Below are 13,950 nucleotides of genomic sequence, written 5' to 3'. Positions count from 1 at the left end.
AAATTTCCCTAATCTGGAGAAAGAATTGGGAAACAACATCCAGGAGGGACACAGAACTCCCAACAGGCTTGATCAAAAGTGATCTTCACCAAGACACATGATCATCAAGCTCTCTTCAATCGAACATAAGGAAAAGATCCTTAAATGTGTACGTGAAAAAAATCAACTCACATATAAAGGAATGCCAATTAAACTCACAGCAGACCTCTCACAGGAAACTCTACAGGCAAGAAGAGAATGGAGTGACATATCCCAGATTCTAAAAGAAAAAAATTGTCGGCCTAGGATAACATATCCAGCAAAGCTTTCTTTCGTCTTTGAAAATGAAATAAAATTCTTCCACAGTAAGGAAAAGCTAAAAGAATTTGCCGCTTCCAAACCTGCTCTGCAAATGATACTTCAAGATGTTCTCTTGACAGAGAAGAGGAATAGCACCCACCAAAACCAAAGGCAAATGGGAAGAACATCCAAGTAAAATGACAACAGAAGACTAAACCAATGAACAACCCATTCCTAAAATGACAGGACCAAAGTACCACCCATACATATTAACCCTGAATGTAAATGGCTTAAGTTCAATCAAACGTCATAGATTAGTAGACTGGATTAAAAAATAAAACCCGAGCCCGGTGTGGTGGCGCAAGTGGTTAAGGTCCTCACCTTGCACGCCCAGGATCCCATATGGGCGCCGGTTCTAATCCCAGCAGCCCTGCTTCCCTTCCAGCTCCCTGCCTGTGGCCCAGGAAAGCAGCAGAGGACGGCCCAAGGCTTTGGGACCCTGCACCCGCATGGGAGACCCAGAAGAGTCTCCTGGCTTCGGATCGGCATAGTACTGGCCGTTGTGCTCACTTGGGGAGTGAATCATTGGACGGAAGATCTTCCTCTCTGTCTCTCCTCTCTGTATATCTGCCTTTCCAATAAAAAAATAATAAAAAGTAAATCTTAAAAAAAAACCCATCTATTTGTTGTCTAGAAGAGACACATTTCACCAACAAAAATCAGCGGAAACTATATTACATGGGTTTTGTTGTTTTCTGTTGGTTTCATCTCTTCAAAACACTTTCTTCTGATTAAATTCTTCAATGACTCATAGATCATACAAACATTTTGATAATATTAATTCTACCAATCCATGTACATGAGAAAGTTTTTTTTTTCCCCTTTTGGGGGGTGTCTTATGTTTCTTTAATCTTTTGTGGTTAGGAGCCTCACTCTTTCCTTGGCCATGAAAAGGCTATTGACGTGTGTGTGTGTGTATGTGTGTTGATTTTAAACTTTGCAACTTCACTAAACTTTTGTTATGAGCTCCAGGAAACTCTTATTAGAGTCATTTGCAAACAGATAGCTTGACTTCCTCCTTCCAAGTTTGTATCCTTTAATTTCTTTTTCTCCCTTAATGGTACTGGCTTCAATTTCCAGCAGTGCTGAGCGTTGGCATCTTGTCTGGTTCTGAATCTTAGTGAAAATGCCTGCAGCTCTTTCCCATTCAGGAAGATGCTGGCTATGGGTGTTTCAAATATTGACTTGATTATTCCTTTTATTCCCAATAAAGTTTTTCTTATAAAAATTTATATTTTATCATTTTTCTATGTATCTGTTGGGTTAATCATATGTTTTTCATTCTTTAATTTGTCTGATTTGAGATTGGATGATTCCTAATCAGAATTCAATATTTTATTTTCATAACTGATTACTAGTGATTCAGAGAACAGATTCTAGAAGTATAAGGTAGAGGTCTTGAATAACATTACATCATAGAAGAAGCTGGACTTCTTACACTCAAATGCATGTTGAAGTTCTAGTCTTCAATATAACAGAATTAGGAAGTAAGATTTCAGGTTGGGAAGGGTGCCATGATGAAGATGCCTCATGACTAAGAAAGGTAACCTTCCAAAAGGGATTCAGAGAACTCTAGCTGAGCTGTGAGAATATGAACTGAATTTGGCAATCTGCTTTTTTGGTGGTGGCTCCCACTCCAAAGCATATGAGATTTGTATGGAAGTCTATCTGTGAAGCAATATGTTTTGAAAGTCTAAAAAACCCAAGTCTAAACAATTTCAACTTTCAAGTGGCAAATTTACACTGTCTCATAAATTGGGAAGCAAATACTTAATCAAAATAAAAGCATTTTAAAATGACAGAAATAAATAGCTACAATGCATGAACCTCTTCCAATCCATATTTCCTAAATTTTAAGCCATATAAAATAGACATATATAAACAGTAGCAGTATTAACTACATGAATTGGAGCAAAGTATTTCATTTCTTGATATTTTAGTTTCTCTAATATTAACTGAAGATTTCAGATAATGCCATTGCATTACAGTGAGGATTAAATCACACAGTACAAATTAGTGAATCAGTGTAGGCCTTGGAACATCACACATTCTAAAAGAAGTTACAGTTTCAGTTTAAGTTATTAAATTAATACACATACTACTGATTTTTACTCAGTTATAATTAGACAATATATCCAAGAGCAATCTATTTTCTCAAACTTTGTACCTTTTTAGCATTATATATCAACTTACTTACACACATACAAATATATGTATTTACTTTTCTACAATGGGATTGCCTACTACAAAGGTCCATATGGAAGGGAACTTTCAGAACTGATAATAAAAACCTTTTCAGCAAGGAGCACACACTCGGATGTAAAAGCTACATTTTCACATAAAAGAACAAAATAAAATGGCACTATAATAAAGGTATCTTAAGATTGGGAGAGATCAATTATAGCTGAACAACCTTGTGTACTTGTGAAAGAAAAGCACAAAGCCAGCTATTTGAAAGATGTCTATAATTGATCCACTTTTGTACTGAAAAACTTTTATCTAAATAATCAATATAAAAGAGTTACTGCATTCTTGTAAAAAAGAACTTTAACGCCTCTTTCACAGTTATTTATAGTGAATTATACTGTATTTTCTGTTCATCAAGGAAATTATTTTTAATGCAAGAGCTTTTAAAATGCAAAATAAAACAAAGAATGGAAAAGAAAGACACTCCTACGAATGTAGTATCAGTATCAGCCTAATTAAAATTTTACCAAATTAGTAGTACTAATCATATAAACTCATTAACCTTAAACAGGACTAAATTGGAGTTGAATTTGCTTACTTCGGTGCTAACACATAATGCACAGGTGCTAACAAGCATGGTAGTTGTGATTTTACTTTGTTGTAGTTGTTGAAATTGAGTTACCTCATGCCAGTTCTAAATATGCTTATGAAAAACAAAAGCTTACAGTTTTCACAATTTTTCTATTTTTTTTTTTTGAAAGAGTTACACAGAGAGAGAAATGGTCTTTCATATGCTGGTTCTTTTCCCAGCAATGAGTAGAGCTAGAACAGGCAGAAGCCACATGCTCAGAACTCCAGCCAAGGCCCTTGGTTGTATAGAAGTACTCAGGAATCTGATTATGTTCTTTTGATTTCCCAGGTATGTTAGCACAGAAAAGGATCAAAAGTGGGACACCTGGGACTCAAACAGGTTCCCATAGGCAGAGAGAGTCTTATTCACCTCCACAAAACTGGCTCCAAAATTTAACTCATTTGAGCATAAATGAAGCAAACAAAAAGCTGAATACTATGTGGATGCTGTAATGGCTAACTTTTTTCCTGTTAAGCATGAGATCCTTGTAGACAGAAGATAACTGAACCTTTCTAACTTCACTCTATGACTAACCTTGGGCAAGTATGCATTCTCTGTGTTTCAGTTACATGCTTCTGAAAATGGGAATTACACCATCTGTTAACTTTGCCAAAGTTTGATAAACTCAGATACAATACCGAATCTGACTTAAGATGATTTAATACAGAAACAGGCAAACTTTATTTTTTTCTCTGAAGAGTCAGATAAGTGTGTTTTCAGTTTTTTTGCTATGTTTTTTTAATTTAATTATTTTTTGACAATCTTTACATAGTTAATTAGGGTAAAAAGGTTCAATGGTTACAGGGAAGTGGGTAAGACAATAATTTAGAGGAAAAGCAGGGCCCAGTGCAGTAGCCTAGTGGCTAAAATACCCACTTTGTACGCACCAGGATCCTGGTGGCCCCACTTGCCATCCAGCTCCCTGCTTGTGTCCTGGGAAAACAGTCAAGGACAGGCCAAAATCAGAGCTCCGTACAAACGCGTGGGAATCCCAGAAGAGGCGCCAGGCTCCTGGTTTCTGATCGGCACTGCTTCGGTCATTGTGACCACTTCCATTCAGATGGAAGATCTTCTCTGTCTCTCCTCCTCTGCATATCTGACTTTGAAATAAAAGTAAATCTTAAAAAAAATGTAGAGCAAAAACAACAAGTAACATGAGCATAATAATCTTGACAGAATTTGTTGGTTGTCACTTTGGCCTCCTTACAATCAATTTTTTTCTTTCAAAGCGTAGTAGGAAAACAGATATCCAAATTCAGTCGTAAACAAAGCATTAACATTTTTTTTCTGTTTTATCAGGATTTTTTTTTTATTTGAAGAAGTTGGGGGAGAGAAAGAGAGGGAGAGGAATAAAGAGAGGAAGAACTGAAGAGATGAAGGAAAGGACAGAAAAGCGGGGAAGGAATAAGGGAGGAAGATGAGTAAGCAGAGATACACATCTTCCACTCACTGCTTCAGCCCCCAAATTGCCACAACAGCCAGGCTGGGCTAAACACAAAGCTTGAGCCAACTTAAACTTCCTCCCCAGAGACAGCAGCAGAAAATCGGACTGCAACAATGGCATCCAAGACTTAAACCAGAGCTCTGATACGAGCTGCTACATCCTAAGCAGTGGCTTAAAAATCCAGATGTATTACACCAGACCCATTGATTTCTCATACAAGAATACAAGGAACATGAAAACAAATCTTTTTTTGGTGTAAATCTTTATACATAAGAGATCTTCAATTAGCTCATGAAAATGTGTTTGAAAAAATATGCATGGGTTTCAAACTGTTTTGTTGTAAAATACGTTGATGTTCCATTATAGGGAAATGTTCACAGAAGCACATGCAGCATGATGATGTGTGTCTGTGAACCCCTGAATAGGTCATCTTTGGGGTTCCTTCCCTTTAATTTACATTAACATTGCTTCATTTGCTTGTGAGAGTTCAGATACATGAAAAGTGCTAACGTTTCTTAGAAATATTTCATGGCATATCTAAGAATGCAGCATGCAACATGCATGCATGACCTTATTACTGTGTGTACAGTGAAAGCTTACAGGCTTGCACAACTCACAGTGTTCAATAATCCTGCCTTGTTTTATAGACACTCCAAGGAAGAAAACAGTCAATGCTCATATGATGAATTGCTCACCTTCAAACTTGTCTCGTCATTAGTTTTTTTCTCCTCAAGAGTGCTACTAGCTACAAAATACAACTCCTTCCTCACATGTTGAGAAGCAGCAACATTTTGTGTGATCTTACTTGCAGACAGAATGTCTGATACATAGGTTCTTTAATTCACCTCAAGAAAGAACTAGCCATCGAGTCAGGAAATAACAATGGCTAGCTGCAAGCACACTCTTCATAGCAGTGAATGAGTCCATTTGGAGAGGGTATCTTGCATCTTTGAATTGTTTACTTTTTTTCATGTTTGTTCATGAAAGAGGAGATACATTCAAATAGACTGGAGGAGTGTTTTTTCTGAGAAATAGGTAAAGGTTTCTAGAATCTAGCTATTGCCTTTTTTTGTGGTGTGGATGTTTCCGGACATGGTATCTGGTGTGTGGGTCATGTGGTAGGTTAATGTTTTACAATGGGCCACAGATAGGCTAAGCATTTCATCAGTCTAGGTTCACATAGGCCTTTCGAACCATTATGACCCTGGTCCAGACTTTCAGTTTCTTTCTTCTCCAGAAAACAAGGAACCAAAGCCATACAGGCAGGTTTGCAATAACAGCAACTATCACCCCAAATTTGCTCAAATGCTTCACCGCCTTTGTCCCAGCCTTCACTTAAATTGATGAAATAGAGAAATGGCTTCGTATTCAGCACTGTCAGAACTAATTGGATTAGGTTAAATCACACAATAACCATGACTTTCTTAAAACAATTTATAAAAATTCAGTGATACAAAGTGTTGTCCTTATTACTAACTTTCACAAATTTTAAAAAAAAAACATTCACATTGTAACAAGTATTTCTGCTGTCAATATTTTCTTTTTCCAATTTGGAGCTGGATTAACATACAGGATCAATGCAGTTTTCCACTTGTGATAGGATATATACTCTTCTGACCTCTAGCTAGGACCTCATAGTGGAACATAAAACAGCAATATCTGTATCTTTTCTAACATCTGATGGAAAACTTCTTTTTCGATACTCAGATAATGAATACAATATTGGCCCAGAAAGGACAACCATTGCAATAGGTCAGACAATGAATCAGACATGATGAGCTCTGACTACAAATACCTACATGCTGCAAGGCATTCCAACCTATTTCCACAAATGGAAATTCAACATACATAAAAGTATACTACTCCGATGTGTCATTGTTTTAGTGCCAAAATTATTTTTTAGAATATATGGACCTTTTCAGACACAAACTGATCACAGCATATTTTTTTTAAAACCCAGTAGATTTCATTTGTATTTAGATAATATTTTCAACATCATTCAATTACAAGTATATTAACAGATGTGTTTCCAGTGAAAGAATTAAAAAGGAAAAAAGCTACCTGCTCAATGTATCTAGTTTTTAGTGTTATAGGGAATCAATGCAAGGGATGAAGGGGATTTTGGTTCTTACCTTACATAAAAGAATAGCTTTCATGGAGACAGATCAATGAGCAAAAGCAGGATTTGTTAACTTGGAAAATCTCCCATAGCAGTAAGGGGGAGCATTTTCAACAGAAAAAAAAAATGATCTGAAAATGTGGTTGAAATGGAGTATTAGGCCACCTAACTCCTTACATTGCTTCATCCAGAAGTATGGAAACTCATCTGTTAGGAATATACAGGTGACAACTGCCCTAGATGCTTCATACAGGGAGAGTTGCAGGGGAATGCAGTAAGACTTTCCTGCAAGGTTTGACCTAACAATTCCTGCAGGACATATATTTTTCCAGGGTCACTGTATGAAGTACTGCTTGAAGGATTTTCAACATTTAGTCCTACATGATACAAAGGCATAAAGCTATTACTCCCTCTCCCATTTGAGTGCGTCATCTTTTGAGTTTTGGGATACCAACTAGAATCCTCAATGTTTAAAAGTTAATTTTAGAGCTTTATGTATGAAAGAAGTTTAAATTATAGACAAAAAGTAAATCTGAATATTTTTTACTGAAGCCATGAACTAAATCTAGGCATTTATAAAGTTAAAGCAGCTTTTCTTTTTTAATTTTGAAACTACTGCATCACTTTTTGAACTCAGGATTAAGTAAATGATCTTTAAACAATTATATTTCGCCAGGGTTTTGCAAACACTTGGTGTCTCAGCAAAATGATTAGCCATGAAGATAAAATTTTTAAGCATATTCCCAATAATTATTTGATGAAAGACATTAATAATTGGGGACTGTGTATGAAAACAGATTTATTGATCACTGCAGTTAGATCTACAAAGCATTTGGCAGAGAAACTTCAAAAATTCAGCAAGTGAGGTAACTCAAAGTTAGTTAACTCTTTGAGTCTGAAGAGTCATGGTGCCACCCTGTCAGTCTAAGGAGAAAGAAAGAGAAAGAAAAAAAGAGAGAGAGATAAAAGAGGGAGATTGGAAAACCCTGCAGGAAGTTTGGTCAGTGAGAAAACAAAAACAGGACAAAACAAACAAAAAATCAGTTTAAAATGAACCTTGTTATGAGAGTTCTTGATACCATCTTTTCAAAATTGTGAATAAGAAGGTAGAAAAAATGGAGTATGTGCCATCCATTTGTAGGACCTTCATGTCAACAGCCTTAGCAAATTTGTTGAGATAGAGTTTGGAGAAAAAGTTCCGGACCTGATTGCTTCTTAGGTTGGCAACTAGGAGATTAAAGGGATAAGGGAGTAAGGTAGGGAAATATTCTGTCCAGTAAACCTCCTGTGACATAAGGAAAACAAAGGAAGGACCTGACAGAGAGTACCTCCTCACCCCGAGACACTAAAGAATGTAAAAGACAAAAGGAAAGGGAATATGAGAAATGCTGTTCAACATATTTCCACATCTTATGTCACTTGGGAATGTACATCCACTGAAGAATCTAGATGAAAAATCTACCTGTCTTTGAGAGGGTTACCTAAGGTCTCACCCCAAATTGTAAGACATTCAGGAATAGCAGCTACTGACGCTGGGAATTGGAGCTTGTAGGAATTGGGGAGATTTGGCAGGGCATAGAATTCAGAGCAGTGACAAGCCAAGAAAGAGAAAGAGGTTTAGTCTGAGCTTGGTTTAGAGTGGGGATTTGTTGGGGCATACAACATGGCTCTCACAGTCTTGCCCCCAAACTGTGCTTACTCTCACCAACAAATCAATCTCTGAGGAAAGAAGAACAGAAGATAGTTTTTAGACTGACATCCGTGTGGGCTGTTGGAATCCGGGGTATGGTCAATGAGTCTTGAAAAACACCAGAGTATAAACTTGGCCTGAATTTTAAAATTACTTCAAGAGCCTTTTCTAGTCTCATATGATAGATCTATTCCACAAAATAAAGCTGGCTTTAGACAAGACCAGCATTCCCAGAGTGGAGATGAAAAGTGTCAATGGTGGAACCTCTCATTTTTATGAAGTCTCCAAAAAAGCAAGTAATAATTATGCTAGCATCTAAAACACAGTATGAAGTCAATGGCACTTGGGGCACGAAGCTCACAGAATCTTTCCACATGGTGTCCTGTCCTAATAGTGCTTGTTCCTGAAGAAAATGTGTATAATAGCACAGCATCCAAATGGGCATGGCAGGGATTAGGTCCAGACAAGAGGTTTTCAGGAAAATCGAGCATGTGCCCTGGCTAGAGTACCTACTGTTTCTGAGACAAGGTTACTAATGGTGGACACATAGGATCTCCTGAAAATTAACTAATAAAAATAAGTGAGGGCTGTCCATTGGCCATTTGTCTGGTAACAAGATCCAATGCTAGCTGGAGTCAAATTTGAGTGAGTTAGGCATTGTCAAGTAGAAAAACAACATACAGATGATGTTTTAAAGTGCTGTAACAAATGCCTATGCCTGTGAAAGAACCAAGGGAAGAAAATATGCAGTACTTGATTGACTGGATTTAGAAGTAAGGAGAGAAAGGAGGAATTAAAAAAAATATCCTCAGGTTTATAAGTTAAATAACTGAGTAGGATGTTCTAACCAAGGAGTTGAAAACCAAGAAGTGAATATGTTTTAACAGTGGCTATAGTTAACATCATATAAACCAGAAACTCACTTGGAGAAAGAATGTAGAAAAGGTAACCTGATGTGTCCTAGACTACTTCATAGTGAATGGACAGAATGAGAAGGGAACTCCTGAAAGTAACTCAGAGCATTATACTGACGAAGAAACAAAACCAGCAATTTTCACTCTAATTTAGCTGGTTATTCATGCTTGACTTTTTTTGTTGTTGTACCCTTTGAGGCTAAAATATGATGGATTTGCATTTTAAAAAGCTCAAAGAATTGATTACAATGGTTGGGGCATAGCAGATTCTCCTTTACATAATTGAAAAGAATTATCATGTAGACCTTAGATGTATCTGAAAGCACAGGCTTAATACAAACTATGTTCAAACTCAATTACAGCATGAATTTATCTATGACTCCACTCAAAGTTCACAGTGTGAATTTTTTTAAATAAATGTATCCTTATTCTTTCGCCTCTGTTGTTCCCAACCCAAGATTATATAAAGGCTGAGCTCTGATCAGAATTAAGGTTTTCTTTCTGGTATTCCTCACCCAGGCTAAGATGTGAATGCTACAAACATTTTTCCCTCACTGTGCAGATGTGACACACAATTAGACAGTTCCATAGGCTAAGTGAGCCTGCTGTCTGCACTTCCTGATCTTTTCAATGTATGTGCCAACACCCTGGTGCCAGAATATCAATTCAATATCTGAATTTTCTTGTAGTAGTGAAAGAGGATGCCATGAGCAGTGAAGAGTAACAGGCCTCTAATTTCACAACAAGAGAAAACTTCCCTTGAAAGATAGATCTTTACCACAGTGCAGGGTCTAATTTTTCAATCCTCCAAATCTGCAGTGATTTCTAAAACCTCTTAGGCTCACTTTACAAGAAGGGGATCCTGAACACTCCCATGCCCTGATGTATGAGCCTTTTCTGTTTGCAAAAATGCATATACAGCACACCAAGCTTTCACAGGACTATTTCTGAGAATTTTATACTGGAGCACAAATGAATTGAAAAAAACAGTGATGTTCCAGCACAGTACTTTTTAAAGTCATTCAAATGACTTCAGTTATGAAAAAATTGAAGAGATAACATAGAGCCATGGTGAGAATCTAGCTTTTTTTCAGGGACAGCTAATGGATGCATGAAATAAATACTTTAATACAGATCTTGAATCTCCTGAAGGATAGTTTCACATATCAGTCAATGACAGGTATTTCAAAGAATTCTCATGAACCCGCCATAAAATCTGACTCCATGAGGCAATTGGTAGAAATGTCATTCCAAGTGTTTAACAATGTAGATTGTCTAGAAGAGAAACAGTATTTCTGCATGGAAAATAACCCAGGGAACAGGCTCACAGTGAAACCAACACACAAAAAACCTGCAATTGGCTAAGTGGCAGCTTAGCATGGCAGAATAGTGCTTCAGATAGGAATAACCAGCACATTGGCACAAGCAGTATTCCTCTGTGAAGGACCCTCCAGTCCGTGTCCCCAGTGCAAATAAAAGATTTCATTAGAAAGGGCACTAATACCTTATCTAAGGGAAGGAAGACTCCCACTTTAATGGTGCTATCTGAACATTATTAGGACCTGGGAACTCAAAGTTTCCCAGGAAGTAATTGCCTCATGCCAAGATCACCTGGTAACAATTGAGGTTACAGATGTGTTAATTTTATAACTGACAATGGATCCACTTTCTCTGCATTAAATTCTCACGTTGGACCTCTATCTTCAGCCAGTTATACTGTTATGGGAATCAATGATAAGCCTCACTGTCAAAGATTCACTTTATGTTTAATGTGTCAATTATCCCTATTTGAGATATTGGACATGACACTTTTTGGGTTTTGGTGATGTCTGAATGACCACCCTTTCAATAAGGACATCTCCTATCTCCCCTAGCTGCTTCCAACTACCTAATTTCTGCTAAGTCATTTGGCATGATGTTGGCAAGCACTGAGCCAGATTCCAGCGTGGATCATCTTAGTACAGCATCTTACTGAATGGAGTAGAGCTTCTTGTCTGGGATCAGGAACTATGCAAATATGCTAAACACGCTGTGGCTATCAGAATTTACACTGACTTAAGGATAGCATACTTGTTCACTCAAGAGAGGCTGTATAGTATGTACAGCTTTACCACAGAAAAAGAAATAGCTAAGAATATTTCTGGTTTAACAAGATTTTGCAGAATACAGATTACAGGACTTAGATTGATAACAAAACATTACTATTAAGCTTTAAAGAATTGAGACACAAAAGCACTTCACTATACAGGAGAGTGACAAGAAACCTTCCAAAGAATTGAAGAGTCATTAAAAGATTCTCCAGCACTAGCAATCTCTTGGACAAGCCATTCATTCTCTCTCTCCCTTTCTCCCTCCCTAGATAATATATATATGTGTATATATATGTGTGTGTATATATACATGCATATATATATGAACAATTATAGCTCTAGGTATACTCAAAAGAAATTAGATTTATTTCTGTGTTGATTGGCCTATGTTAACTGCTGGATTTGGTGGCTATACAATGGTGTATATGGTTAACGCTTGTTGCTATGGCAGCACATTTGTTGGAGAAAATTACTAAACCAACTTTAATTTGGTCAGTGGAAGTTCTCCAGTGCAAGAGTTTTAGAAATTAACAGACATCAATGGCTAGCAGGTGAGTGTATCGCAAGATATTACGTTATTTTCTTCGGTTCACCTGAGATAACTCATACAGTATGCCAAGTCTTTAGTCTGGCTACCATAGTGCCATCTGAAAGTATTAAAGAACTAACACTGTTGTATAAAAACTACAGTTCAGGTCTGTTCTAGTAGTACTGACCTACAAAGTGAACCTTTAATAAATCCAGATGTTGAGTGGTTACTGATAGCAGGAATTGCATAAATAAAAGTGCTGGAAAGGCAAGTTATAACATAGTCTTACTCAGGTAATAGAAGCTCAGGAATTGCAACCAACATCTTAGTTCAAAAGACTGAACTCACTGTTTTTACTAGAGTCTTAAATTTAGGAAAAAGCCAATGAGTTCATATTTACGCAATCTCTAGGTATGCTTTTTTATATCACAGGCTTATACATTATTTTAGGATAAAGCACCCTACTACTATAAAGCACATTGCCATTAAGGGTGTTATATCGACTCTCCCTCTTTATGCTGAAGCGTTTTTCAGTAGCTGTCATCCACACCAGAATAAAGATAGTGAAGGTAGTAAGGAAAATACATTAGCAAATAAGAAAGCAAAAAGAGCTGCTGCATAAGAAATTCTAGAGATATTTTAGTGCCTTAGAATGGAAGGATATTAAAAATCTTTACCAAGCCCGAAATAAAATGGGCTAAGTAACAAGGCTAAAGATGCAAATCAGCAATGGACTTTAGAACATAAGTTCATGATCCTAATGTCGTCTCAAGGCAGGGTTATTAAGATATGTGACAATGCTCATTTGGGAAGAGGAAATTTAATACAGTAATTTCTAGGTCACTTAAAAAAAAAAAAAAACCTCATAGTCACAAACACAGAAACTAACTTTTTTATCTTGCATGTGAAATAACCCTGGAGGTCAAACCTACTCACCTCTTGCCTCACTATTGTGCAAAGGAGAGTAACACACTCCGGTAAATACTAGTAAATAGATTTCATGAACATTCTCAGCAAATCACTGTACATCCTTCTGGTCTGTATCAAAATATTCATAGGATGAAATATACGCCTTTCTGACTTCAATTATGTGCTAAAGCACATAGTTTCTCACTTTGGACTTCCAAGGCGATTACCAAGTGATAATGTACTTCATTTGTGTAGTAACTCCAAAGAACCTACCAACCTAGGATTTTTTTTTAATTATGTAGAAAAGGAAAGATAGCAAGAAAGATCTTCCATCCACTGATTCATTCCCCAAATGGCTGCAATGGCAGGAGCCTAGCTGATGCGAAGCCAGGAGCTAGAAGCTTCTGCCAGGTCTCTCACATGCATATAGGGTCCCAAGGTTTTAGGCCATCTTCCATTGCTTTCCCAGGCCACAAGCAGGGAGCTGGATAGACAGTGGGGCAACCAGAATACTAATTGGTGCTCAAAAGGCGTCCCAGTGCTTGGACTTGAAAGATTAGCCAATCAAGCCATTGTGTTGAGCCCAACTTAGTTATTTATCATCTCCATGACTTTGGGGGACTTCTGTCACTAATGAAAGTTGAAAAGCTTAATCTTACAATTTTGATTAAGCTTTGCAAAATAATAGAGAAACACAGCTTCGCATTGCCTATTGTCCTGCTCATGCTGAGAATGGCTGCTTTAAATCTTAGCCCACGTGAAACACTGTGAAGGCCTTTCCTCAACTCTGAAAAGTTCACATAATGTATGTTATTAATCAATGTGAAATATAAAAGTCCCTGATGCAGTATGCTAATGTTTTCCTCACTGTCAGATCCACAAAGTTATGAACAGCACATCTCCCTGGGGGACTAGTTTTATTAAAGACTTGGAAGGAAGAATCACCTTCAGACAAATTGCAGCCACAACAGAACAGAGTCCAGCAAGCACTACTGAGCACTCCTACTGTGCAGCGAAACTGCAGTGCATCTCTGGCTGGGTGTATTTGTCAAGGCTTAAACTTTTACCTCTAGAACTTTTTACAGGTGCACACACAGG

The sequence above is a fragment of the Ochotona curzoniae genome, unplaced genomic scaffold (assembly GCF_017591425.1).
Source record: "Ochotona curzoniae isolate NIBS_2020 unplaced genomic scaffold, NIBS_Ocur_1.0 contig_3432, whole genome shotgun sequence".
NCBI classification, from domain to species: Eukaryota; Metazoa; Chordata; class Mammalia; order Lagomorpha; family Ochotonidae; genus Ochotona; species Ochotona curzoniae.
This window is presented reverse-complemented; position numbering follows the sequence as displayed.